The 25029-nt window shown below is 40.0% G+C and overlaps 1 long non-coding RNA gene across 1 annotated transcript in view; it reads right to left on the reverse strand.

The window, feature by feature from the left end:
- The window catches only part of LOC133046485 (uncharacterized), a 40054-nt gene extending 22736 nt beyond the window's left edge, over window positions 1-17318 (reverse strand). Inside the window, exons 1-2 of the long non-coding RNA XR_009690517.1 lie at window positions 16933-17318; window positions 16507-16793 (exon numbers count right to left, since the gene is read on the reverse strand). This is a non-coding gene — a long non-coding RNA (uncharacterized LOC133046485). The remainder of the gene's footprint in view (window positions 1-16506; window positions 16794-16932) is intronic.
- Window positions 17319-25029: the final 7711 nt, after the last annotated feature.

The following is a 25029-nucleotide window of genomic DNA, read 5'->3' on the forward strand; positions in this document are numbered from 1 at the left end:
GTGATAATGGCTTGTGCTCTTAAACATGATGATATTCTGTGATCCAGGAAGTGATCATGAATCAAGGGAGAGGGAATTTGAAGGTGGAGGACTCATTTTACTATGCTTGGTCCACCAAACACAATGAGACAGACAAATTTAAGAGAAAATGAAGGAACTGCTAGATTATCTCTACACACCTTTAATACTTAAGGTGTGCATCAGTAGCTTACAGACTTTTTTTTTTTTTTAATGTATTTTATGTGGAACCTCACAGTATTAAAACAAATATTAATCAATATAAAATCTGTCCCCAGGTCCCCTGCATCTAAAGAGACACCTCAGAAGAACCCTAGGATTCTGTATAACAAGAATTGGAACTCTCTGCCATCAGACCCTCAGACATGGGAGAGATCTTCAAGGTAATTTCACCATGGTTTGTTCCTTGAGTTCATCTCGCCACCCTAGGAGCTTCATATTTCTTAAGTGAAACAATGAGAAGGACTGTGTTTGGGAGCATGTGAAATGCCACCAACTATCTAACTGCAAAGTTGGGAGAATATCCTTCAGTTTCCACATGCATACAACAGGATGATAATCATACCTAACTTTCAGGGTGAATGTAAGAATTAGAAATGGTGCACATAAAGTGCCCAGCACAAAGGAGATATCAGTAAAAGGCAGCTGCTATCTTCGTTTTCATTACTATTGGCATTTATTTCATAAAAATGCAATGTATTGAACCCAAAATGCACCATATATTTTGCTCAATTTTCTATGATGAATGACCAAGTGTTATTTTTTCTTTTTCTGTATTCTATTGCTTTTAAGATGAATGTAAGAATTCAATTGACTTTCTTTAGGCAGGCATGGGCAAAAAGAGAGAGCCAAATGTATTAAAGTAGAATCAGTTTGACGTGGGTTATCTTCCCTTGAGTTAGGAATACATTTTTATCATTGTGCTCAGCGATATAATCGGTTAGGGAACACTCTGATAACTCTAGTAGAAAAAAAAAAGCAGGGCTATTTAGGAGAAAAATTGCCACACCAGATATGAAAGGCTGTAAGTTGTGTGGAGTATAGTAGAGGTGCTCATATACAGCAGATGTTGCTTCTTGAGCATGTCTACCACTGGGATCACATCATGCCAGGGCATGGTTGGCAAACTGGTAGGATGGGTCAGCAGTGATCTTTGCAGGAAGATTTGGGGAGTCTCCTAGAAGAGGAGTCATCCTCAGAAAAAAGGCAGTCTGGTATACACACTCAGCTCAGTAAGAATTAATGGGGAAAGGAAATATGAGTACAGTATGGAATTTTTTCCAAAGACTTTTTTAAAATTAAAATATAGTTGATTTACAGTTTTGTGTTTCAGGTATACAGCAAAGAGATTCAGTTGTTATTTTTCAGATTATAGTTCATTATAGGTTATTACAAGGCATGGATATAATTCCCTGTGCTAGATAGTGTATAATTTTTGCTTGTTGATGGTTTCCTTGGCTGTGAAAAGCTTTTAAGTTTGATTAGGGCTCATTTATTTATTTTTACCTTTATTTATATCACCTTGGGGGACTGATCTAAGAAAATATTGCTACAATTTATGTCAGGGAATGTTCCGTCTATGCTCTCTTCTAGGAGTTTCATGGTGCCATGTCATATCTAGGTCTTTAAACCATTTTGAGTTTATTTTTGCATATATAGTATGAAGGAATGTTTCTATTTTCATTGGTTTATATTGTCACTGTCCAGCTTCCCCACATCACTTGTTAAAGAGATTGATTGCTTTCTCTCTACTGAAGATTCTTGCTTGTGTTGTAGATTAATTGACCATAGGGTATGGGATTTATTTCTAGGCATTCTACTCTGTTCCATTGATTTGTACATCTATTTTATGCCAATAACACACTGTTTTGATTACCATAGTTTTGCAATATGCTCTGAAAGTCTTATACCTCCAGCTTTGTTCTTTTTCCTCAGATTGCTTTGACAATTCTGGCCCTTTTCAGGTTTTATATAAATTTTAGCATTAGTATAGTTCTGTGAAAGATGACATGCATATTTTGATAGGGATTGCATTAAATCTGCAGATTGCTTTGGATGGTATGGAAATTTTAAAATATTAATTCTTCCAAACCAAGAGCATGTGATATCTTTCCAGTTCTTTGAAACCAAAGGTTTGTCTTTTGATATAAGTTCAAATGAACTTTTTTCTCATTTTAACAGGAAGAGAAAAGAACCATATGATAGTGCTGAGAAAAATCTTTTCACTAAAATCTCCATATACTCTTAGTATCACGAGGATAAGATTTTAGTTTTAAGTATTTTAATTAATATGTAAATATTCAGTTTTTAAAAAAGAAAGCTCATCCCTTCATTTCTGTATGAATACAGCATGGCTTTGTTTCACTAAAGCATTCACACCCAGTTTTGGCAACTCTAGAATCCTCTCCCCCAAACAGCTGTAAGAAGTAGCTGTTGGCGGTGCCCAGTGGAAGGTGGCTGAAATGGAAGAAGTTAAAAAATCAAATGTTTTGTAGACGCTAAAAGGATTTGATCACGAAGATGAAGGATATCTAGGAGACAATAAAGAATGATATTTTAGGGAGACAAAAAAGTACTTTTCAGTTCAGTTCAGTCACTCAGTCATGTCTGACTCTTTGCGACCCCATGAACCACAGCACCCCAGGCCTCTCTGTCCATCACCAACTCCCGGAGTTCACCCAAACCCATGTCCATTGAGTCAGTGATGCCATCCAATCATCTCATCCTCTGTCATCTCCTTCTCCTCCTGCCCTCAATCTTTCCCAGCATCAGGATCTTTTCTTTTCTTTTCTTTTTTTAATTTATTTTACTTTACAATATTGTATTTGTTTTGCCATACATTGACTTGAATCCACCATGGGTGTACATGTGTTCCCTATCCTGAACCCCCCTCCCACCTCCCTCCCCAACCCACCCCTCTGGGTCATCCCAGTGCACCAGCCCCGAGCACCCTGTATCATGCATTGAACCTGGACTGGCGATTTGTTTCACATATGATAATATACATGTTTCAATGCCCTTCTCCCATATCATCCCACCCTCGCCCTCTCCCACAGAGTCCAAAAGCCTGTTCTATACATCTGTGTCTCTTTTGCTGTTTCACATACAGGGTTATTGCTACCATGTTTCTAAATTCCATATATATGGATTAGTATATTGTATTGGTGTTTTTCTTTCTGGCTTACTTCACTCTGTATAATAGGCTCCAGTTTCATCCACCTCATTAGAACTGATTCAAATGTATTCTTTTTAATGGCTGGGTAATATTCCATGGTGTATATGTACCACAGCTTTCTTATCCACTCGTCTACTGATGGACATCTAGGTTGCTTCCATGTCCTGGCTATTATAAATAGTGCTGCGATGAACATTGGGGTACACGTGTCTCTTTCAATTCTGGTTCCTCAGTGTGTATGCCCAGCAGTGGGATTGCTGGGTCATATGGCAGTTCTATTTCCAGTTTGTTAAGGAATCTCCACACTGTTCTCCATAGCGGCTGTACTAATTTGCAATCCCACCAACAGTGTAAGAGGGTTCCCTTTTCTCCACACCCTCTCCAGGATTTATAGCTTGTAGACTTTTGGATAGCAGCCATTCTGACTGGTGTGAAATGGTACCTCATTGTGGTTTTGATTTGCATTTCTCTGATAATGAGTGATGTTGAGCATCTTTCCATGTGTTTGTTAGCCATCTGTATGTCTTCTTTGGAGAAATGTCTGTTCAGTTCTTTGGCCCACTTTTTGATTGGGTTTTTTATTTTTCTGGAATTGAGGTGCAGGAGTTGCTTGTATATTTTTGAGATTAATTCTTTGTCCATTGCTTCATTTACTATTATTTTCTCCCATTCTGAAGACTGTCTTTTCACCTTGATTATAGTTTCCTTTGTTGTGCAGAAGCTTTTAACTTTAATTAGGTCCCATTTTTTTATTTTTGCTTTTATTTCCAAAATTCTCGGAGGTGGGTCATAGAGGTCCCTGCTGTGGTTTATGTCAGAGAGTGTTTTGCCTATGTTTTCCTCTAGGAGTTTAATAGTTCCTGGTTTTACATTTAGATCTTTAATCCATTTTGAGTTTATTTTTGTGTATGGTGTTAGAAAGTGTTCTAGTTTCATTCTTTTACAAATGGTTGACCAGTTTTCCCAGCACCACTTGTTAAAGAGATTGTCTTTTCTCCGTTGTATATCCTTGCCTCCTTTGTCAAAGATAAGGTGTCCATAGGTGTATGGATTTATCTCTGGCCTTTCTACTTTGTTCCAATATAGTTCCATCTATATTTCTGTCTTTGTGCCAGTACCATACTGTCTTGATGACTGTGGCTTTGTAGTAGAGACTGAAGTCAGGCAGGTTGATTCCTCCAGCTCCATTCTTCTTTCTCAAGATTGCTTTGGCTATTTTAGGTTTTTTTTTTTTTTTTTTGTATTTTCATGCAAATTGTGAAATTATTTGTTCTAGTTCTCTGAAAATTATCATTGGTAGCTTGATAGGGATTGCATTGAATCTGTAGATTGCTTTGTGTCGTATACTCATTTTCACTATATTGATTCTTCTGATCCATGAACACGGCGTATTTCTCCATCTATTTGTGTCCTCTTTGATTTCTTTCACCAGTGTTTTATAGTTTTCTATATATAGGTCTTTTTCTTTAGGTAGATATATTCCTAAGTTGTTTTTTTTTTTTTTCATTGCAATGGTGAATGGAATTGTGTCCTTAATTTCTCTTTCTGTTTTCTCATTGTTAGTGTATAGGAATGCAAGGGATTTCTGTGTGTTAATTTTATATCCTGCAACTGTACTATATTCATTGATTAGCTCTAGTAATTTTCTGGTGGAGTCTTTAGGGTTTTCTATGTAGAGGATCATGTCATCTGCAAACAGTGGGAGTTTTACTTCTTTTCCAATCTGGATTCCTTTTATTTCTTTTTCTGCTCTGATTGCTGCGGCCAACACTTCCAAAACTACGTTGAATAGTAATGGTGAGAGTGGGCACCCTTGTCTTGTTCCTGACTTCAGGGGAAATGCTTTTAATTTTTCACCATTGAGGATAATGTTTGCTGAGGGTTTCTCATATATAGCTTTTATTATGTTGAGGTATGTTCCTTCTATTCCTGCTTTCTGGAGGGTTTTTATCATAAATGGATGCTGAATTTTGTCAAAGGCTTTCTCTGCATCTATTGAGATAATCATATGGTTTTTATTTTTCAATTTGTTAATGTGGTGTATTATGTTGATTGATTTACAGATATTGAAGAATCCTTGAATCCCTGGGATAAAGCCCACTTGGTCATGATGTATGATCTTTTTAATATGTTGTTGGATTCTCCTTGCTAGAATTTTGTTAAGGATTTTTGCATCTATGTTCATCAGTGATATTGGCCTGTAGTTTTCTTTTTTGCGGCATCTTTGTCAGGTTTTTGGCACTAGGGTGATGGTGGCCTCATACCTTCCTCTGCAATTTTCTGGAAGAGTTTGAGTAGGATAGGTGTTAGTTCTTCTCTAAATGTTTGGTAGAATTCAGCTAGAATTTGGTAGAATTCAGAATGAAGCCGTCTGGCCCTGGGCTTTTGTTTGTTGGAAGATTTCTGATTACAGTTTCAATTTCCATGCTTGTGATGGGTCTGTTAAGATCTTCTATTTCTTTCTGGTTCAGTTTTGGAAAGTTATACTTTTCTAAGAATTTGTCCATTTCTTCCAAGTTGTCCATTTTATTTGCATATAGTTGCTCTAATAGTCTCTTATGATCCTATGTATTTCTGTGTTGTCTGTTGTGATCTCTACATTTTTATTTCTAATTTTATTGATTTGATTTTTCTCCCTTTGTTTCTTGATGAGTCTAGCTAATGGTTTCTCAATTTTATTTAACTTCTCAAAGAACCAGCTTTTGGTTTTGTTGATTTTTGCTATGGTCTCTTTAGTTTCTTTTGCATTTATTTCTGCCCTAATTTTTAAGATTTCTTTCCTTCTACTAACCCTGGGGTTCATAATTTCTTCCTTTTCAAGTTGCTTTAGGTGTAGAGTTAGTTTATTTATTAGACTTTTTCCTTGTTTCTTGAGGTGAGCCTGTATTGCTATAAACCTTCCCCTTAGCACTGCTTTTACAGTGTCCCATAGGTTTGGGTTGTTGTGTTTTCATTTTCATTCATTTCTATGCATATTTTGATTTCTTTTTTAATTTCTTCTGTGATTTGTTGGTTATTCAGCAGGGTGTTGTTCAGTCTCCATAGGTTGGAATTTTTAATAGTTTTTCTTCTGTGATTGACATCTAATCTTATTGCATTGTGGTCAGAAAAGTTGCTTGGAATGATTTCAATTTTTTTGAATTTACCAAGGCTAGATTTATGGCCCAGGATGTGATCTATCCTGGAGAAGGTTCCATGTGCACTTGAGAAAAATGTGAAATACATTGCTTTGGGGTGAAATGTCCTATAGATATCAATTAGGTCTAACTGGTCTATTGTATCATTTAAAGTTTGTGTTTCATTGTTAATTTTCTGTTTAGTTGATCTATCCATTGGTGTGAGTGGGGTATTAAAGTCTCCCACTATTATTGCTATTGTTAATTTCCCCTTTCATACTCGTTAGCATTTGTCTTACATATTGTGGTGCTCCTATGTTGGGTGCATATGTATTTATGATTGTTATATTTTCTTCTTGGATTGATCCTTTGATCATTATGTAGTGTCTATCTTTGTCTCTTTTCACAGCCTTTGTTTTAAAGTCTATTTCATCTGATATGAGTATTGCTACTCCTGCTTTCTTTTGGTCTCTATTTGCATGGAATATCTTTTTCCAGCCCTTCACTTTCAGTCTGTATGTGTCCCTTGTTTCAAGGTGGGTCTCTTGTAGACAACATCTATAGGGGTCTTGTTTTTGTATTCCTTCAGCCAGTCTTTGTCTTTTGGTTGGAGCATTCAACCCATTTACATTTAAGGTAATTATTGATAAGCATGATCCCGTTGCCATTTACTTTATTGTTTTGGGCTCGAGTTTATACACCCTTTCTGTGTTTCCTGTCTAGAGAAGATCCTTTAGCATTTGTTGGAGAGCTGGTTTGGTGGTGCTGAATTCTCTCAGCTTTTGCTTGTCTGTAAAGCTTTTGATTTCTCCTTGCTGTAGGTTATTTTCTTTCATCACTTTAAGTATGTCCTGCCATTCCCTTTTGGCCTGAAGAGTTTCTATTGAAAGATCAGCTGTTATGGGAATCCCCTTGGGTGTTATTTGTTGTTTTTCCCTTGATGCTTTTAATATTTGTTCTTTGTGTTTGATCTTTGTTAATTTGATTGATATGTGTCTTGGGGTGTTTTGCCTTGGGTTTATCCTGTTTGGGACTCTCTGGGTTTCTTGGACTTGGGTGGCTATTTCCTTCCCCAGTTTAGGGAAGGAAACTTCCCTAAACTATTATCTCCTCAAATATTTTCTCATGGTCTTTCTTTTTGTCTTCTTCTGGGACTCCTATGATTGGAATGTTGGGGCATTTAACATTGTCCCAGAGGTCTCTGAGGTTGTCCTCATTTCTTTTAATTCTTTTTTCCTTTTTTCCTCTCTTTCATTTATTTCTACATTTTATCTTCTACCTCACTTATCCTATCTTCTGCCTCCATTATTCTACTGTTGGTTCCCTCCAGAGTGTTTTTTGTCTCATTTATTGCATTATTCATTATATATTGACTCTTTTTTATTTCATCTAGATCCTTGTTAAACCTTTCTTGCATCTTCTCGATCCTTGTATCCAGGCTATTTATTTGTAACTCCAATTTGTTTTCAAGATTTTGGATCATTTTCACTATCATTGTTTGGAATTCTTTATCAGGTAGATTCCCTGTCTCTTCCTCTTTGGTTTGTTTTGGTAGGTATTTATCCTGTTCCTTTACCTGCTGGGTATTTCTCTGCCTTTTCATCTTGTTTATTTTGCTGTGTTTGGGGTGGCCTTTCTGTATTCTGGCAGTTGGTGGTTCCCCTTTATTGTGGAGGTTCCTCACTGTGGGTGGGGTTGGACGGGTGGCTTGTCAAGGTTTCCTGGTTAAGGAAGCTTGCGTCAGTGTTCTGGTGGGTAGAGCTGGATTTCTTCTCTCTGGAGTGCAATGAAGTGTCCAGTAATGAGTTTTGAGATGTCAATGGGTTTGGTGTGACTTTGGGCAGCCTGTATATTGAGGTTCAGGGTTATGTTCCTGTGTTGCTGGAGAATTTGCATGGTATGACTTGCTCTGGAGCTTGTTGGCCCTTGGGTGGTGCTTGGTTTCAGTGTAGGTATGGAGGTGTTTGATGAGCTCCTATTGATTAATGTTCCCTGAATTCAGGAGTTCTCTGGTGTTCTCAGGATTTGGACTTAAGCCCCCTGCCTCTGGTTTTCAGTCTTGTTCTTATAGTAACCTCAAGGCTTTTCCATCTACACAGCACCAATGATAAACATCTAGGTTACTGATGAAAAGTTTCTCCACAGTGAGGGACACCCAGTGAGGTACACAGAGTTACATGGAGAAGAGAAGAGGGAGGAGGGAGATAGAAGTGACCAGGAGGAGAAGAGGGGGAATCAAAAGGGGAGAGAGCAACCTAGCCAGTAATCACTTCCCTATGTGTTCTCCACAGTCTGAATCCCTCAGAGATGTTCACGGAGTTACACAGAGAAGAGAAGAGGGAGGAAGGAGACAGAGGTGGCCAGGAAGATAAAAGGGGGAATCAAAAGGAGAGAGACAGATCAGCCAGTAATCATTTCACTAAATGTTCTCCACAGCCTGGAACACACAAAGAGATTCAGAGTTGGGTAGAGAAGAAAAGGGGCAGGGGGGAGATAGAGACGACCTGGTGGAGAAAAAGGAGTCAAAAAGGGGAGAGAGCAATCAGGCCAGTGATCTCACTCCCAAGTAAAAATGGGTACTGAAGACTGGGTTCTTAAAGGTACAAAGTTGATAACAAATACCAAAAAGCAAAGATTAAAAATCTAGAGTAGAGGTTAGATTCTCAAAAATACAATACTAAAAAAAAAAGTCACAAAAATTATAAAATATATATATATATATGAAGTTTGCTTTAAAAATAGGGTCTTTCTTTTCCTTTTTTGCAAGGTAATAGTAGGTTATAAAAGTGAAAATTAAAGAAGTAGTGGGGACTTAAACTTTTTTTAAAAATTAAATTTTTTTTATTAAATTTACAAAATGATAATATTCAGGATGGGGAACACATGTAAATGCATGGCTGATTCATATCAATGTATGGCAAAAACCACTACAATATTGTAAAGTAATTAGCCTCCAACTAATATAAATAAATTTTAAAAAATAGTAAAGATATATCTAAGACCTTCTCTGGAGCTGTTGTGGACAGTGTGGGGTCAGTTCATTTTCAGATAGTTCTTTGGCCCAGCTTGTACTCCTCAAGGTCAATAGGCCCCTTCTTATGCAGTCGGTGCTAACTACAGAGTTTTAAACTATTGCACCTGTCACTTCCAAGCGGTTCCCTCTGTTTATTTTAGCTTCTTCTGTTTGCTGGTCTCTTTGGTGTCTAATATCCGCCCTGACACAAAGGGTGTGGTGGTGGTCACTTTTTTTTTTTTCGGCTGGCTCGTTCAGTCGTGCTTTGGGGAGGGAGGAACACCACAAACAAATCTCATTGGCGTGTGCTCACAGTGATTCAGCCACACTGGGTTTGCCCCCGCTCATGGCGTGTGTGCTTACCCAGTCTACACTGCTCAGACTCTAGGTTGCTCTGCCAGGAACTGTCTGCTGCAGGCCCTGGTTTGCATGCATTTCCCAGGTCTAAGCCGCTCAGGTTCAGGTTCTCGGGTACTCCACAAAAACGCAGACTTGGTTGGGCCTGCGTTTTGCACCGTCCCAGGTCCGAGCAGCTCAGGTGACCAGGTGCTTGGTGCATGTAGTCGCCCCCAGTTGAAGGCTGCGACTTATCCCCTCCCCCATCCCAGCCGCTCAGTTTTCTAGGTGTGTCTCTTCTGGGGAGCTGATCTCTGGCTGAGACCCTCCTGGCGGATGTCGACCGTCCAGAAATCCAAGAAGTGTTGGTTAGCAAAGAAGTCTGCTAGCAGTTTGGTATAGGATGCCACTCTGGAGCTGAGATTGCCCCCTTCCAGCTCTGGCCGCCCTCGCCTGCCTGTCTCCGGTGGGGGGATGGGCTGGTCCGCAGCCGGCTAGCTCTGCTCAGTCCTTTGTTCTGTGAGCAAGCCTGGCAGTGTCTTAGGTCAGGGCTTTTTGCCTTTTCTCAGGATAGCTATCCCACAGTCTGGTTTGCTATCTCAAGCTAGTTCCTTCAGAGTGCCCTCAGGGCATTCAGGCCAGGTCCTTACCCTAAGCAATGCAGCCCCACTCCTCCCTGTCCCGCCCCCTCTTGCTAGCTCTGGGCTGCTGCTCTGCTGGGAGTTGCTGATAGGCAGGTAATCTGTGGGTTTTAATTATTTATTTATTTTTCCTCTTGGTTACTTTACCCTCTGAGATTCCAAGGCTCACCACAGACCCGCTGGAGACAGTGTTTCCTGGTGTTTGGAAACCTCTCTTTTTTAAGACTCCCTACCCTGGACGGGTCTCCGTCCCTACCTCTTTTGTCTCTCTTTTTAGCTTTTACATTTTCTCCTACCTCCTTTCAAAGACAATGGGCTGCCTTTCTGGGTGACTGATGTGCTCTGCCAGCATTCAGAAGTTGTTCTGTGGAATTTGCTTGGCGTTCAAGTGTTCTTTTGATGAATTTGTAGGGGAGAAATTGATCTCCCTGTCCTATTCCTTCGCCATCTTAGGACTGCCTCCAGGGTCTTTTCAAATGAGTTAGCTCTTCACATCAGGTGACCAAAGTATTGGAGTTTCAGCCTCAATATCAGTCCTTCTAATGAACACCCAGGACTGATCTCCTTTAGGATGGACTGGTTGGATCTCCTTGCAGTCCAAGGGACTCTCAAGAATCTTCTCCGACACCACAGTTCAAAAGCATCAATTCTTCAGTGCTCAGCTTTCTTTATAGTCCAACTTTCACATCCATACATGATTACTGAAAAAAACCATAGCCTTGACTAGATGGACCTTTGTTGACAAAGTAATGTCTCTGCATTTTAATATGCTGTCTAGGTTGGTCATAACTTTCCTTCCAAGGAATAAGTGTCTTTTAATTTCATGGTTGCAGTCACCATCTGCAGTGATTCTGGAGCCCCCCAAAATAAGGTAAGCCACTGTTTCCAATGTTTCCCCGTCTATTTGCCATGAAGTGATGGGACCGGATGCCATGATATCAATTTTCTGAATGTTGAGCTTTAAATCAACATTTTCACTCTCCTCTTTCACTTTCATCAAGAGGCTCTTTAGTTCTTCTTCACTTTCTGCCATAAGGGTGGTGTCATCTGCATATCTGAGGTTATTGATGTTTCTCCCGGCAGATTGATTCCAGCTTGTGCTTCTTCCAGCCCAGCGTTTCTCATGATGTACTCTGCATATAAGTTTAAAAAAGCGGAGTGATAATATACAGCCTTGACGTACTCCTTTTCCTATTTGGAACCAGTCTGTTGTTACATGTTCAGTTCTAACTGAACAGGCATACAGGTTTCTCAAGAGGCAGGTCAGGTCATCTGGTATTCCCATCTCTTGGAATTTTCCACAGTTTGTTGTGATTCACACAGTCAAAGGCTTTGGCATAGTCAATAAAGCAGAAATAGATGGTTTTCTGGAACTCTCTTACTTTTTCGATGATCCAGCAGAGGTTGGCAATTTGATCTCTGGTTCCTCTGCCTTTTCTAAAACCAGCTTGAACATCAGGAAGTTCATGGTTCACATATTGCTGAAGCCTGGCTTGGAGAATTTTGAGCATTACTTTGGTGTTCATTGGAAGTACTGATGCTGAAGGTGAAACTCCAATACTTAGGCCACCTCATGCGAAGAGTTGACTCCTTGGAAAAGACCCTGATGCTGGGAGGGATTGAGGGCAGGAGGAGAAGGGGACGACAGAGGATGAGATGGCTGAATGGCATCACTGACTCAATGGGCATGAGTTTGAGTAAACTCCCGGAGTTTGTGGTGGACAGGGAGGCCTGGCGTGCTGCAGTTCATGGGGTCGCAAAAAGTCAGACACGACTGAGCCACTGAACTGAACTGAACTGAACTTACTAGCGTGTGAGATGAGTGCAATTTTGTTGCAGTTTGAGCATTCTTTGGGATTGGAATGAAAACTCACCTTTTCCAGTCCTGTGGCCACTGCTGAGTTTTCCAAATTTGCTGGCATATTGAGTGCAGCACTTTCACCGCATCATCTTTCAGGATTTTAAATAGCTTAACTGGAATTCCATCACATCCACTAGCTTTGTTCGTAGTGACGCTTCCTAAGGCCCTCCTTACTTCACATGCCAGGATATCTGGCTCTAGGTGAGTGATTACATCATCGTGATTATCTGGGTCGTGAAGATGTTTTTTGTACAGTTCTTCTGTGTATTCTTGCCACCTCTTCTTAATATCTTCTGCTTTTGTTAGGTCCATACCATTTCTGTCCTTTATTGAGCCCATGTTTGCATGAAATGTTCCCTTGGTATCTCTAATTTTCTTGAAGAGATGTTTAGTCTTTCCCATTGTGTTGTTTTCCTCTATTTCTTTGCATTGATCACTGAGGAAGGCTTTCTTATCTCTCCTTGCTATTCTTTGGAACTCTGCATTCAGATGAGTATATCTTTCCTTTGCTTTTCACTTCTCTTCTTTTCACAGCTATTTGTAAGGCCTCCTCAGACAACCATTTTGCCTTTTTGCATTTCTTTTCCTTGGGGATGGTCTTGATCCTTGCCTCCTGCACAATGTCACGAACCTCCATCCATAGTTCTTCAGGCACTGTCTATCAGATCTAATCTCTTGAATCTATTTGTCACTTCCACTGTATAATCATAAGGGATTTGATTTATGTCATACCTGAATGGTCTAGTGGTTTTCCCTACTTTCTTCAATTTAAGTCTGAATTTGGCAATAAGAAGTTCATGGTCTGTGCCACAGTCAGCTTCCAGTCTTTTTTGTTTTTTTTTTTTGTTGACTGTATAGTGCTTCTCCATCTTTGGCTGCAAAGAATATAATCAGTTTATTTCAGTATTGACCATCTGGTGATGTCCACGTGTAGAGTCTTCTCTTGTGTTGTTGGAAGAGGGCGTTTGCTATGACCAGTGTATTCTCTTGGCAAAACTCTATTACCCTTTGCCCTGCTTCATTCTGTACTCCAAGGTCAAATTTGTCTGTTACTCCGGGTGTTTCTTGACTTCCTACTTTTGCATTCCAGTCCCCTATAATGAAAAGGACATCTTTTTTGGTTGTTAGTTCTAGAAGAGCTTGTAGGTCTTCATAGAACCATTCAACTTTAGCTTTTTCAGCATTACTGTTTGGGACATAGACTTGGATTACAGTGATGTTGAAAGGTTTGCCTTGGAAATGAACAGAGATCATTCTGTCATTTTTGAGATTGCATCCAAGTACTGCGTTTTGGACACTCTTGTGACTATGATGGCTACTCCATTTCTTCTAAGGGATTCTTGCCCACAATATAATGGTCATCTGAATTAAATTCACCCATTCCAATCCATTTTACTTTGCTGATTCCTATAATGTCGATGTTCACTCTTGCCATCTCCTGTTTGACCACTTCCCATTTACCTGGTCCTAACATTCCAGCTTCCTATGCAATATTGCTCTTTACAGCATTGGACTTTGTTTCCATCACCAGTCACATCCACAACTGGGTGTTTTGGGTTTTTTTTGGCTTCGTCTCCTCATTCTTTCTGGAGTTTTTTCTCCACTCTTCTCCAGTATCATATTGGGCCCTACCGACCTGGGGAGTTCATCTTTCAGTGTCATATCTTTTTGCCTTTGCATACTGTTCATGGGGTTCTCAAGGCAAGAATACTGAAGTGGTTTGCCATTCCCTTCTCCAGTGGACCACATTTTGTCAGAACTCTCCACCATGACTCATCCATCTTTGGTGGCCCTACACAGCATGGCTCATACCTTCATTGAGTTAGACAAGCCTGTGGTCCTTGTGATCAGATTGGCTAGTTTTCTGTGATTGTGACTTTCAGTTTGTCTGCCCTCTGATGGAGAAGGATAAGAGGCTTATGGAAGCTTCCTGATGGGAGAGACTGACTGAGAGGGTAACTGGGTCTTGTTCTGATGGGCGGGTCCATGTTCAGTAAATCTTTAATCCAATTTCCTGTTGAAGGGTGGGGCTGTGTTCCCTCCCTGTTATTTATCTGAGGCCAAACTATTGTGGAGGTAATGAAGATAATGGCAACCTCATTCAAAAGGTCCCATGCATGCACTGCTACACTCAGTGCCCCCTACTCTGCAGCAGGCCACCACCAACCCACACCTCTGCTGGTGACTCCTGGACACTCATGGGCAAGTCTGGGTCAGTCTCTTGTGGGGTCACTGCTCCTTTCTCCTGGGTCCTGGTGTGCATAAGGTTCTGTTTGTGCCCTCCAAGAGTCTGTTTCCCAGTCCTGTGTAAGTCCTATGTAAGTTTTGGTGTCTCTATGGCGGGATTAATGGCGACCTCCTCCAAGAGGAGAGCTTGGAGGGAGGCCCACTGCTGACCTGTACCTCCACAGGAGACATTAAAACACAGTTCTGTCTCAGTCTCTGTGGGGTCTCTGGGTCCTGGTGCGCCCAAGATTTGTTTGAGCCCTCTGAGCATCTCTGGCAGGTATGGGGTTTCATTCTAAACATGATTTTGCCCTTCCTACCATCTTGCTGGGGCTTCTCCTTTGCCTTTGGACATGGGGTATCTTCTCAAAGTTGTTCCAAAGCTGCATAGCTGCCACTCCAGTGCTGTGCAGCCACCTCATGGTCCTTGGAGTTCACTAAACATTTTAAAAAATTATTCTGAATTATCTGATAGTTCATAGCTCTTTAGTATCAGTTATTAGAGATTTATTATTAAACAGTTTCCTTTGGCACTGTCATAATTACCTCATTTTTCTTGATCCTTGATTCTTTACCTTGATATCTGCATCTGAATAAGTTTCCACCTCTAGACTTTGTAGGTTCACTTTGGCAGAGATAGTTCTTCACCAGTAACTTCAGCCGGGGGTTCTGGACATGTCTGCTGGCAACATCGTTGGGCAACTTATGGCTCTATTGGGTTCTATTTTTGAGCAAAGCAACTGTTCAGGCTCTGACATTGTGTGTAGGGTGGTGTGCCACTGGGAGAGAAGAGCTGGATAGAACTGCTGGCTTGGTTCCCTGCCCACGTGTGACTATTGGCTTCGTAGTTGCCTAGATTCTCTGGCCAGGCATACTAAACAGTAGGGACTGGGTACTATACATAGCAGTAGGTGGGGCTATGAGTAGCTTCCCAGCCCTGAAAGGGCAGCAGGAACGGGACCCAGGGCTTGGACAACTCTCTGTTTTGTATTCTGAATCAGGTGAGAGTGTGTACTGAATATCCTGTCAGGTGAGCCGCTGGTTTTGCTCTGCAGACAGGGAAAGCTGCGGCTGTGATAAGTCCCACTGTTATCAGTGTTGTTTAACGGGCTACACAGCTCCCCATGTGTTCTCATAAGCTTCCTGGTCAGGTGGCCTGAAGGCTGTATTCAGCAGTAACTAGGGTTACAAATTCATTACTCTGCCTGGGTGCAGTAGGAAAAGCAGCTTCAAGGCTGCTGAATTCTCTTTGTGACCTTAACTCAAGCCAATCCATGACCCAAGTTCCTTGGTTAAACAGGGCCACTGGCTTTGCTCTGGGGGCCCATGCTCTGCAATGAGCTGGGCTGACTCTGGCTCTGGCCTGGCTGGAATGGGAAGGGCCTACTTCTGGCCACTCCAAATTTTTTCAAAAGGCTTTTTGGTTGGCAGGGGCTAGGAGCTATGATTTGCAGTTGATGGAGGAGGTAGGAATTAACATCCCTACCTGGCTATAACAAGGGAACCCTCCATACCTGGTACTGCCTTTGTTCTGAGGGCCAACAGCTGTGTTCACCTGCTTCTCCACTTAACAGTTGCTGTGCAGTTTCCATGTATTGTCACCAGTCCTTCCTGTCAGAAGAGGGCTCAGCACCATGCTCTATAGCAATTGGAGCTATGACTCGGGCTCCTGCCAGGCTGTAGACAGACCAGGCTCTAGAGCCAGCAGAGCTCCTTGTTTGGGCACCTGAATTAAGCAGTCCTTGCCCCACCAAGTTCCCTGGTCAGACTCTGCCCTGACTTGACTCTGCAGATGAGCAAACCCCCTTATTGGGGCTACTACTTGAGCCCTGCAGGTAGGAATGTGGCTGCTTGCTGGAAGCTCTCCTCTTCTCTCAGTGTCAATCAGGTTCCTGGTGGCTGAGTCCCACAGGTCCCTTTGTGGATTCCCCTGGGTTATCCCCATGCAGTGAAACCAGAGTAGACTCCAGCACAGCAATCCATAATGCTGTAAGAGCCTGATGTCACCCTGGGCTCTCTTTCCCACGGAGGAAATGCAGGCTCAGAGGAAACCTCTTGGTGTGCTGCTATGCCGATCTAGGGAAGGAGCCATGAGGTCATTGTGTAGACATTCCTCTTACCTGTCTAATGCAGTCTGTCTTGGTCCCTGTGGTGCAGAGAGTTGCTTCACCTTCAAGTTCTAGGATTATTTTAATGGTGTCTTATCCATGAATAGTTGTTCGTTGCTGTTCTTATGAGGGAGAGCAAAATCAGCTATGCCCAAGGTTGCCATCTTGGTGATATCACTCATCATGGCTTTTCTGATATGTGGTTCCCTCTCCTTTTCTAACTGGAGGCCTTTTCCAGTTAGAAGCTCTCACATGTTTAATCCCATCTTGGTGTCTGCTGCTCAGAGAATCCAGCCAAGCTAATGAACAAAGTGAAGACATTTTCAATAATTGCTTTTGTATAACTGGAAAGCAACAGAAATTTCATGACCAAAACATATCCATGGTGGAGTGCAATGTAACTAAAACCTAGGCTCTGTGCTACCTCTGTTTTCTCACCTGCAGCAAATGAGTTCATATCCTCTTCAGATTTCATTCATAGTTGTAGCATACACTTCCATTCTAAATACATCCATTATCTTTTCACTTTTTCGCTTTGGGGCTTTCTTCAAGCTGCATGACTACCCAGGCAACTGGCAGGTTACTGTATAGATAGTCTGGGGAGTTCCCTGGGGAAATATTCAGTAGACCCATGTCCCGGCCCTTATCCTTTAGATACATAGTTCTGGAAGTCTTCTCTGAGGTTCTCAGAGATCCCTGCAGAATTGACCCTGTACTTCCTAGAGCAGCAGACATATTACTTTTGGCTTTCTTCCTTTCTTGTCCCACTCTCCTCCATTCTTTCCTCCTGATTCCTGGGATAACTTCCAAGTAAACCACCTGCACCAAAGTCCTTATCTCAGGTTCCAGTTTGAGAGAACCCCAAGGCAAGATATTGTCTCTTGAAAATGGTGACATGAATTTTTAAGATGATTTACTTCCCTCATGAACATTATACCAAATGTTAATATGGCATATATGGCACTTAATAATTTGATCCCTTGGCTACTCTTTAATCACTCACAAGTCTTCTGCATACACTGTGTCCCAGCCATATCAAACAACATATAATTCTATTGATAAGGAATTGTTTTGTTACCCCCAACACTATTGCTTTCATATGCTAGTTCTTCTTTCTCTATCGACCTGAGGAAAATAGAAAAGTTCATTTACACTTTAGTTACTCAAAGACACTTTAGTTACTCACCTGGGCAAATTAGATATAGAGGACTTTGCAATAGCACATATCACATTGCATTATCATTTTAGTTCATATGCCTGACTTCCTTACTGGACGAGGAATCTTGTCTTCTAGAGTGGCTTCACATTGTATGGTACCTGGAAGTTTCTCAAATATTTTTTCCCCACAAATAAGCAATGCATTTAACAAAATAATATTTATAACACAGCAAGATATGATACAGAGATAGTATAAATGTGAAGACTTTAGTATTACCTGTCTTGTTCTGGATACATGTAGTATCTTACAATAATAATTACTTTTACTTACTAACTGAGCTTTCTAATAGCTAATAGCTAAGTTTTATACCATAATTAAAGCAAATGTTAAATTTAACTAGTAGAGGAAATGGTTTTATCCTAGAAATTCTCTTCCCTGTGTAATCTGATCAGAGAATCTCATTTTTTAAATAGTTTTAAAATGAAAAGGGAAAGAAATTCACCAACTTCTGTTTATATAGTACAATACTAGCATTGCAGTATCTCTTTTGATCTTTATTGACCAATTTAGAAAAATCAGATATTAGTTTCCATTTAAAAGACGAGGAAACTAAAACTTTAAAATTTAAAATGAGTATCTCAAAAGCACACAGATGAGAAGTACAAGGCTAAGATTTAAATCTAGACATGCTAAACTTTATTTAAATACTCTTCATGTCATTTGACTCAAACCTCCAGGCATTATCTTAGCTGACTTGAGACAAAATGACAGATGCTATACAAGAACTAAAGCCAACACATTTTGTTACCATATTGCCAGATACCTAATGTTGAGGGAGCATATTCTGGAATGAAAATATTAATTCAATAATGATATTATAAAATAAAGGAAAGACTCAGTACATAACATGACTATGAATGTTTTTATAGAGTTAAAAATACTGTAACCATATGATCCAGAAATTCAAAACCTAGGTCTTTACCCAGCAAAAACTGAAAAGCTATGTCCACACAAAACCTGTAAGTGAATATTTATGACTGCTTTATTCATAACCATTCAAACTGGAAGCAAGATGTCATGTACATTCAAGGGAATAACACACTAAAAAGGAAGAAATTAACCATTACATAAAACAACATGGATATATCTTAAAAGCATTATGTTACCTAAAAGAAGTCACATAGTATGATTCCATTTATATGATAATCTGAAAAAGACAAAACTATAGGACAGACATCAGATCAACGGTTACCAGGGAGTAGTGGTAGGTGAGCAGGTTAACCACAAACTTTTGGAAGTGATGGGAAATGATCTATATTCTGAGATAATGGTTATGTGACTATATACATTTGTCAGAAATTCATTGAACTGCACAGCCACAGAGTCTATTTTACTCTATATAAATTGAAAGAAAGAAAGTGAAAGTGAAAGTTGCTCAGTTATGTCTGACTGACTTTCTGCGACCCCAAGGACTGTATGTAATTCTCCAGCCCAAAATACTGGAGCGAGTAGCCGTTCCCTTCTCCAGGGATCAAACCCTGGTCTCCTGCACTGCAGGCAGATTCTTTACCACCTGAGCCACCAGGGAAGCCCCTACATAAATTATACCTCACTAAACCTGAGTTCGGAGAAGGCAATGACACCCCACTCCAGTACTCTTGCCTGGGAAATCCCATGAACAGAGGAGCCTGGTAGGCTGCAGTCCATGGGGTCGCTAAGAGTCGGACACGACTGAGAAACTTCACTTTCACTTTTCACTTTCATGCATTGGAGAAGGAAATGGCAACACACTCCAGTGTTCTTGCCTAGAGAATCCCAGGGACGGGGGAGTCTAGTGGGCTGCCCTCTATGGGGTCGCATAGAGTCACGACTGAAGTGACTTAGCAGCAGCAGCAGCAAACCTGAGTTAGAACATAGAAGATATATGGGTCCTATAAAATATTTGAATAAAAGGTAAGATATATATATACAAACTTTACTTGTGAAAAGTATGATTAAAGATGTAAATTCTTTGCAAATTAAACACAAGGTTAAATGCAATTATAACCAAAATCCCTTGCAAGGTATCAAGCAATTTCTAATATTTACATGAAGGCACTAAAGACTAGATTAAGCATGATATTTTGAAGGCACACAGGTCGGGGTGACTTGCTTTAATCAAGATATCAGGACTTATAAAGCTGTAGTAATTAAAATATTTTCCTATTGGTCCAGAGAAAGATCAATAGGAAAAACAGAGCACTCTTGAGGAGAATAAAGTCTTTGTGGGACTTTTACATATATTAGAGAATGCATTAAAAATCAAAGAGGGAAAGGTAGTTACTTGGTAAACAGTATCAGGACAATCCATTTCCACTATAAAATTAGATGCCCAAGTAAAATCATGCACAAAATTACTATGTATCTGATATAGACCTAAACATGAAATTAAAAAAAAAAATACCACCAACATGCACTACAGGCAATAGAAAGAATCAAATATTCCTATCAGTCAATAAGAATGTGATAAATAATCCAATAGAAAAGAGACTCAAGGAAGAAAACAGACACAGTATCATCAGTGGTTGAGAAAAAAATGAAAAACAAAACAAGATGTCATTTAAAACCCATTAAACTGGCAAAAACTATATTAACTCCAAGTGATAAGAAGATATAGAAATGAAAATCTCATACACAGCTGGTTGGAGGATAAACTGGGTTTGAGGGGCAATTTGGCAATATCTTCTCAAGTTGAAAATAAGCATATCCTACAAACCAACAGTTCCATTTCTCAGCATACTCTAACACGTTCATGTAAGATATATGAGTAGAAATGCACAGGGACATCCGCTAGCATTGTTTGTAATGGGGAAACATATGATTGTTAGAATTTGTATTTCTCTCCTCTGAATACTCGAACCAAATGGAAATATAGGCAAACAAAAAGCTTCAGAAATTGTAGTTCACCATCCTCATTAAGTATACTTAGGAAAACCAAATGCAAATTGACCTAACCAAAAGAACCAAAAACTAACTTCCTCATGACGAAGATACCTTTGTTTCCATGGATGGCCACCAATCTCTTGGCCATTGACTATCTACATGTGTTCAGTTTATTTACTCAACTGGTACTATGTAAAAAATTCCCATTCTGGAAAGAGAAGGTGTTTCATTCTGTTTTTGCAGGCTTTGAGTATACATTGTGATGAGTTAAGTGCAACAAGATTATAATTAACTTACAGCTGTGCTCAGACTTCAAAATTCATTTCCCAAACTACAAGAAAGGAATAGAATCCCTATTCACACCAATATGACTTATGTCTCATTATCTTTCTATTACCACACTTAAAAGAAAAAAATTGTTCTTAAGTGAAAGTGCAAGTTGCTCAGTCGTGTTCGACTCTCTGCGACCCCATGGATTGTCCATGGAATTCTCCAGGCCAGAATACTGGAGTGGGTAGCCTTTCCCTTCTCCAGGGGATCTTCCCAACCCAGGGATCGAACCGAGGTCTCCTGAATTGCAGGTGTATTCTTTTACCAGCTGAGCCACAAGGGAAGCCCAAGCATTAAAATTATGGAAACATCATTTTAAGAAGGCATCATTTAAGTATCAGCTTTTACTTTGAATCTGGAAATAGAGTCTGCTTTTTTTTTTTTTTTTTTCTTTTTCTAATCATTATACTGATCGAGTTCATATTAGTTCCTTCTGAGAGGAATAGGTGAAAACTTTCTCAGTTGTGGATGAACTAGATTATGTTAGAAGCCAATTAGCATGGAGGAAACACAAGCTGGAATCAAGACTGCCGGGAGAAATATCAATAACCTCAGATATGCAGATGACACCACCCTTATGACAGAAAGTGAAGAGGAACTAAAAAGCCTCTTGATGAAAGTGAAAGAGGAGAGTGAAAAAGTTGGCTTAAAGCTTAACATTCAGAAAACTAAGATCATGGCATCTGGTCCCATCACCTCATGGGAAATAGATGGGGAGACAGTGGAAACAGTGTCAGACTTTATTTTTTGGGGCTCCAGAATCACTGCAGATGGTGACTGCAGCCATGAAATTAAAAGATGCTTACTCCTTGAAAGGAAAGTTATGAGCAACCTAGATAGCATATTAAAAAGCAGAGACATTACTTTGCCAACAAAGGTCTGTCTGGTCAAGGCTATGGTTTTTCCAGTAGTCATGTATGGATGTGAGAGTTGGACTGTGAAGAAAGTTGAGCATCGAAAAATTGATGCTTTTGAACTGTGGTGTTGGAGAAGACACTTGAGAGTCCCTTGGACTTCAAGGAGACCCAACCAGTCCATCCTAAAGAAGATCAGTCCTGGGTGTTCATTGGAAGGACTGATGCTGAAGCTGAAACTCCAGTACTTTGACCACCTCATGCGAAGAGTTGACTTATTGGAAAAGACCCTGATGCTGGGAGGGATTGGGGGTAGGAGGAGAAGGGGACGACAGAGGATGAGATGGCTGGAAGGCATCACCGACTCGATGGGCACGAGTTTGAGTAAACTCAGGGAGTTGGTGATGGACAGGGAGGCCTGGCGTGCTACGATTCATGGGGTCGCAAAGAGTTGGACATGACTGAGCGACTGAACTGAACTGAACTGAACCCTCAGTAAGGTATAACATAAACCCAAAACTTATACATACAAGACTTAAAATGATCATTTGGTGCTTTGTTTTTCCATTGTTCATTTTCTGTGTTTGTGTTTTAGAAAAATGTTTATTATCATATTACTACAGTCAATATTCATCCCTAATGGTTTTATTAGGCCATTCGCTCATGTTGCTTAAGAATTGTATGTTACGAGAATTAGTACTGGAGTCTAATTTTTCCCTGATAATTCAAAAATTTTTGTTCAATAAGCTACTTATGTTCAATAAGCTACAAAACTCTGCAGACAGAAATCTTACCCTCTTATATAGCCAAGCAGATACAATCATTACACATATGTTCTCATGATAAACAATAACTAGTCAAGTAAGAGAACATCACAATTTGTCACATATAATTTATCCTAAATTCACTTGGTAATTGAGGTGACCATTTATGTTAGCTAACTGACTTTATTCAAGAGAACAGTAAAATTCTCATGTCTTTATTACAAGAGGTAATTTTGCTACTTGGAATAAGTGTCCCAGGCAAAATTAGTCTCCTACCTTCACACAGAAACTGAGAGACAGAAATGCTTTCTCAGTTTCTGTGTAATAAAGCTGGGGTCATAGAGCTGGCCAAAGGCTTATGTGGCTTTCAAAAGGATTTACATACTTTCAAAAAGAGAGAGAAAATAGCTTTCAAGTTTCCTAAGGTAAATGCTTCAGGAAAAGAAGGAAGAAAGTCACTTCCTTTATTTTCAACTGGGAAATCTAAGCTTCTTATTTTTATTTTGTATTTCTCCTTACACAACAAAGCTGCCAGTACAAACTATGCAATGTGTTTCCTCCTATCATTCTCCTAAGTATAGAGTGAAAGTTCTTTTTCTTAGTTTGATGGAGTAAACCTGGTAAAACCAAAGAACAACCAAAAACTATGTACCTGTTGTTTTAGGAGTGGTAACTGGTTATCTATCAGCCTCTTCAGCAAGAACTCTGGCAAGAGCAATTGGAATTACCTGCCTTTGGTCATTCAGAACACACTCTTGAAGGGAGCTGCTGCTGCTGCTAAGTTGCTTCAGCCATGTCCGACTCTGTGCGACTCCATAGAGGGCAGCCCACCAGGCTTCTCCATCCCTGGGATTCTCCAGGCAAGAATACTGGAGTGGGTTGCCATTTCCTTCTCCAATGCATGAAAGTGAAAAGTGAAAGTGATGTCACTCAGTCGTGTCCGACTCTTCGCGACCCCATGGACTGTTTGTAGCCCAGCAGGCTCCTCCGTCTGTGGGATTTTCCAGGCAAGAGTACGGGAGTGGGGTGCCATTGCCTTCTCTGCTTGAAGGGAGAGTTGAGTTAATTAAGCTGGAACCACAAATGTGTTAAACAGGGAGGAGGAGAAGAGGACATTGAGGATCATCCATTCTGCCAGGAAGTCAGTGGCATAGTTGAAACTAATATTTTCAAATTCTCGCCCCTGGTTCCTTTCCTTTTCCCCACCTACCTTCAAGTTGGTGTTAAGGGGCCACACATACAGTTCAGTGGTGCTGCTACTGCCCAGTCCTGTCTCACAGTTCCTCTTGACTTACCTTCAAGACTTTTGATCACTATTTTGACATCCTAAGTAAGGGTGGTCCTTATATCACGTGATGGCCAAAAGTTACTAGCACCAAGACAAGTAAACAAAAGAAATTACATAGAAAAAAAGTGCTGGTTGCAGAGGTGAGAGTAAATAATCAAATAGCTAGAAATATTTCCTTATGTGACCCTCTTCTGAACAGCAGCATTGTTCAACTGGGGACATTTTCCCCCAAAGGTGATGCTTTGAATGGCAGCATCAGTTATATTTGAACATAATTATAATAAGTTATAATAGCTTAATTTTAAAAAGGCCAGATTCTTTCCAGTAGAGAATATCACTACTTTTGGCACATTCATTAATATACAAATATCCCCAATTTGAATACTATAAACTAGTGGTCGGTCTTGCTAAAGTGTCTGATGAACAGTAAATCTAATCAATAGCAATCCTTTATAATTTTCAAAATCTCATTTCCTGGAAGGCTGGCTGAGTCATTAAATACCACCTTTTGTAGACATCATGGTTATAAAATGTTAGTTGACTGTATTATTTTATTTTGTTAATAGTTAGCTGGTGGTGATGACATATGGATATTTTAGTGTTTTCCAGTGCACTAATAATGAAGAGTATTCATTCCAAAACTGCAAAATTATGTAAAAATGATAGGACTGAAGTATATCTCAGTCATTTCCTTACATTCTTCTAGACAAAATTTTGTGTTGTTAATTTTATGTCACCTTGTCTGGGCCACAGGGAGCCGGGATATCTATAATTGTTCAACAGTGTTCTGAATCTGTGTGAGTGGATTTCTTGGTGACATTAGCATTTGAATGAGGAGAATGAGTAAGGAATATTGTCCTTCCCGGTGGAGGTAGACCTCATCCAAACTGTTGACCTGAATAGAATAATAAAAGTAATGGAGAAAGAATTAGCTCATCCACTTACCTGTCCTTCAGCTGAAATATAGGTCTTTTCTTGCCTTCCTCTGGAACCTAACCATTGGCTCTCCTGGGTCTTCAACTTGTCAGTTACAGATCTTGGTATTCTTCCATAATCATATTCATCAATTCCTTAAAATAATTAAATGATAGGTATGTAGATCCACCACTGTACCCATTGATTCTGTTTCTCTGGAGAACTCTAATATGGATATGAATGAGGGAAAAGGAAAAGTATACAAAATAAGAACAATTATTTGTCAATGTAATTCCTTTATAG

This window comes from Dama dama, chromosome 25, assembly GCF_033118175.1.
Source record: "Dama dama isolate Ldn47 chromosome 25, ASM3311817v1, whole genome shotgun sequence".
NCBI classification, from domain to species: Eukaryota; Metazoa; Chordata; class Mammalia; order Artiodactyla; family Cervidae; genus Dama; species Dama dama.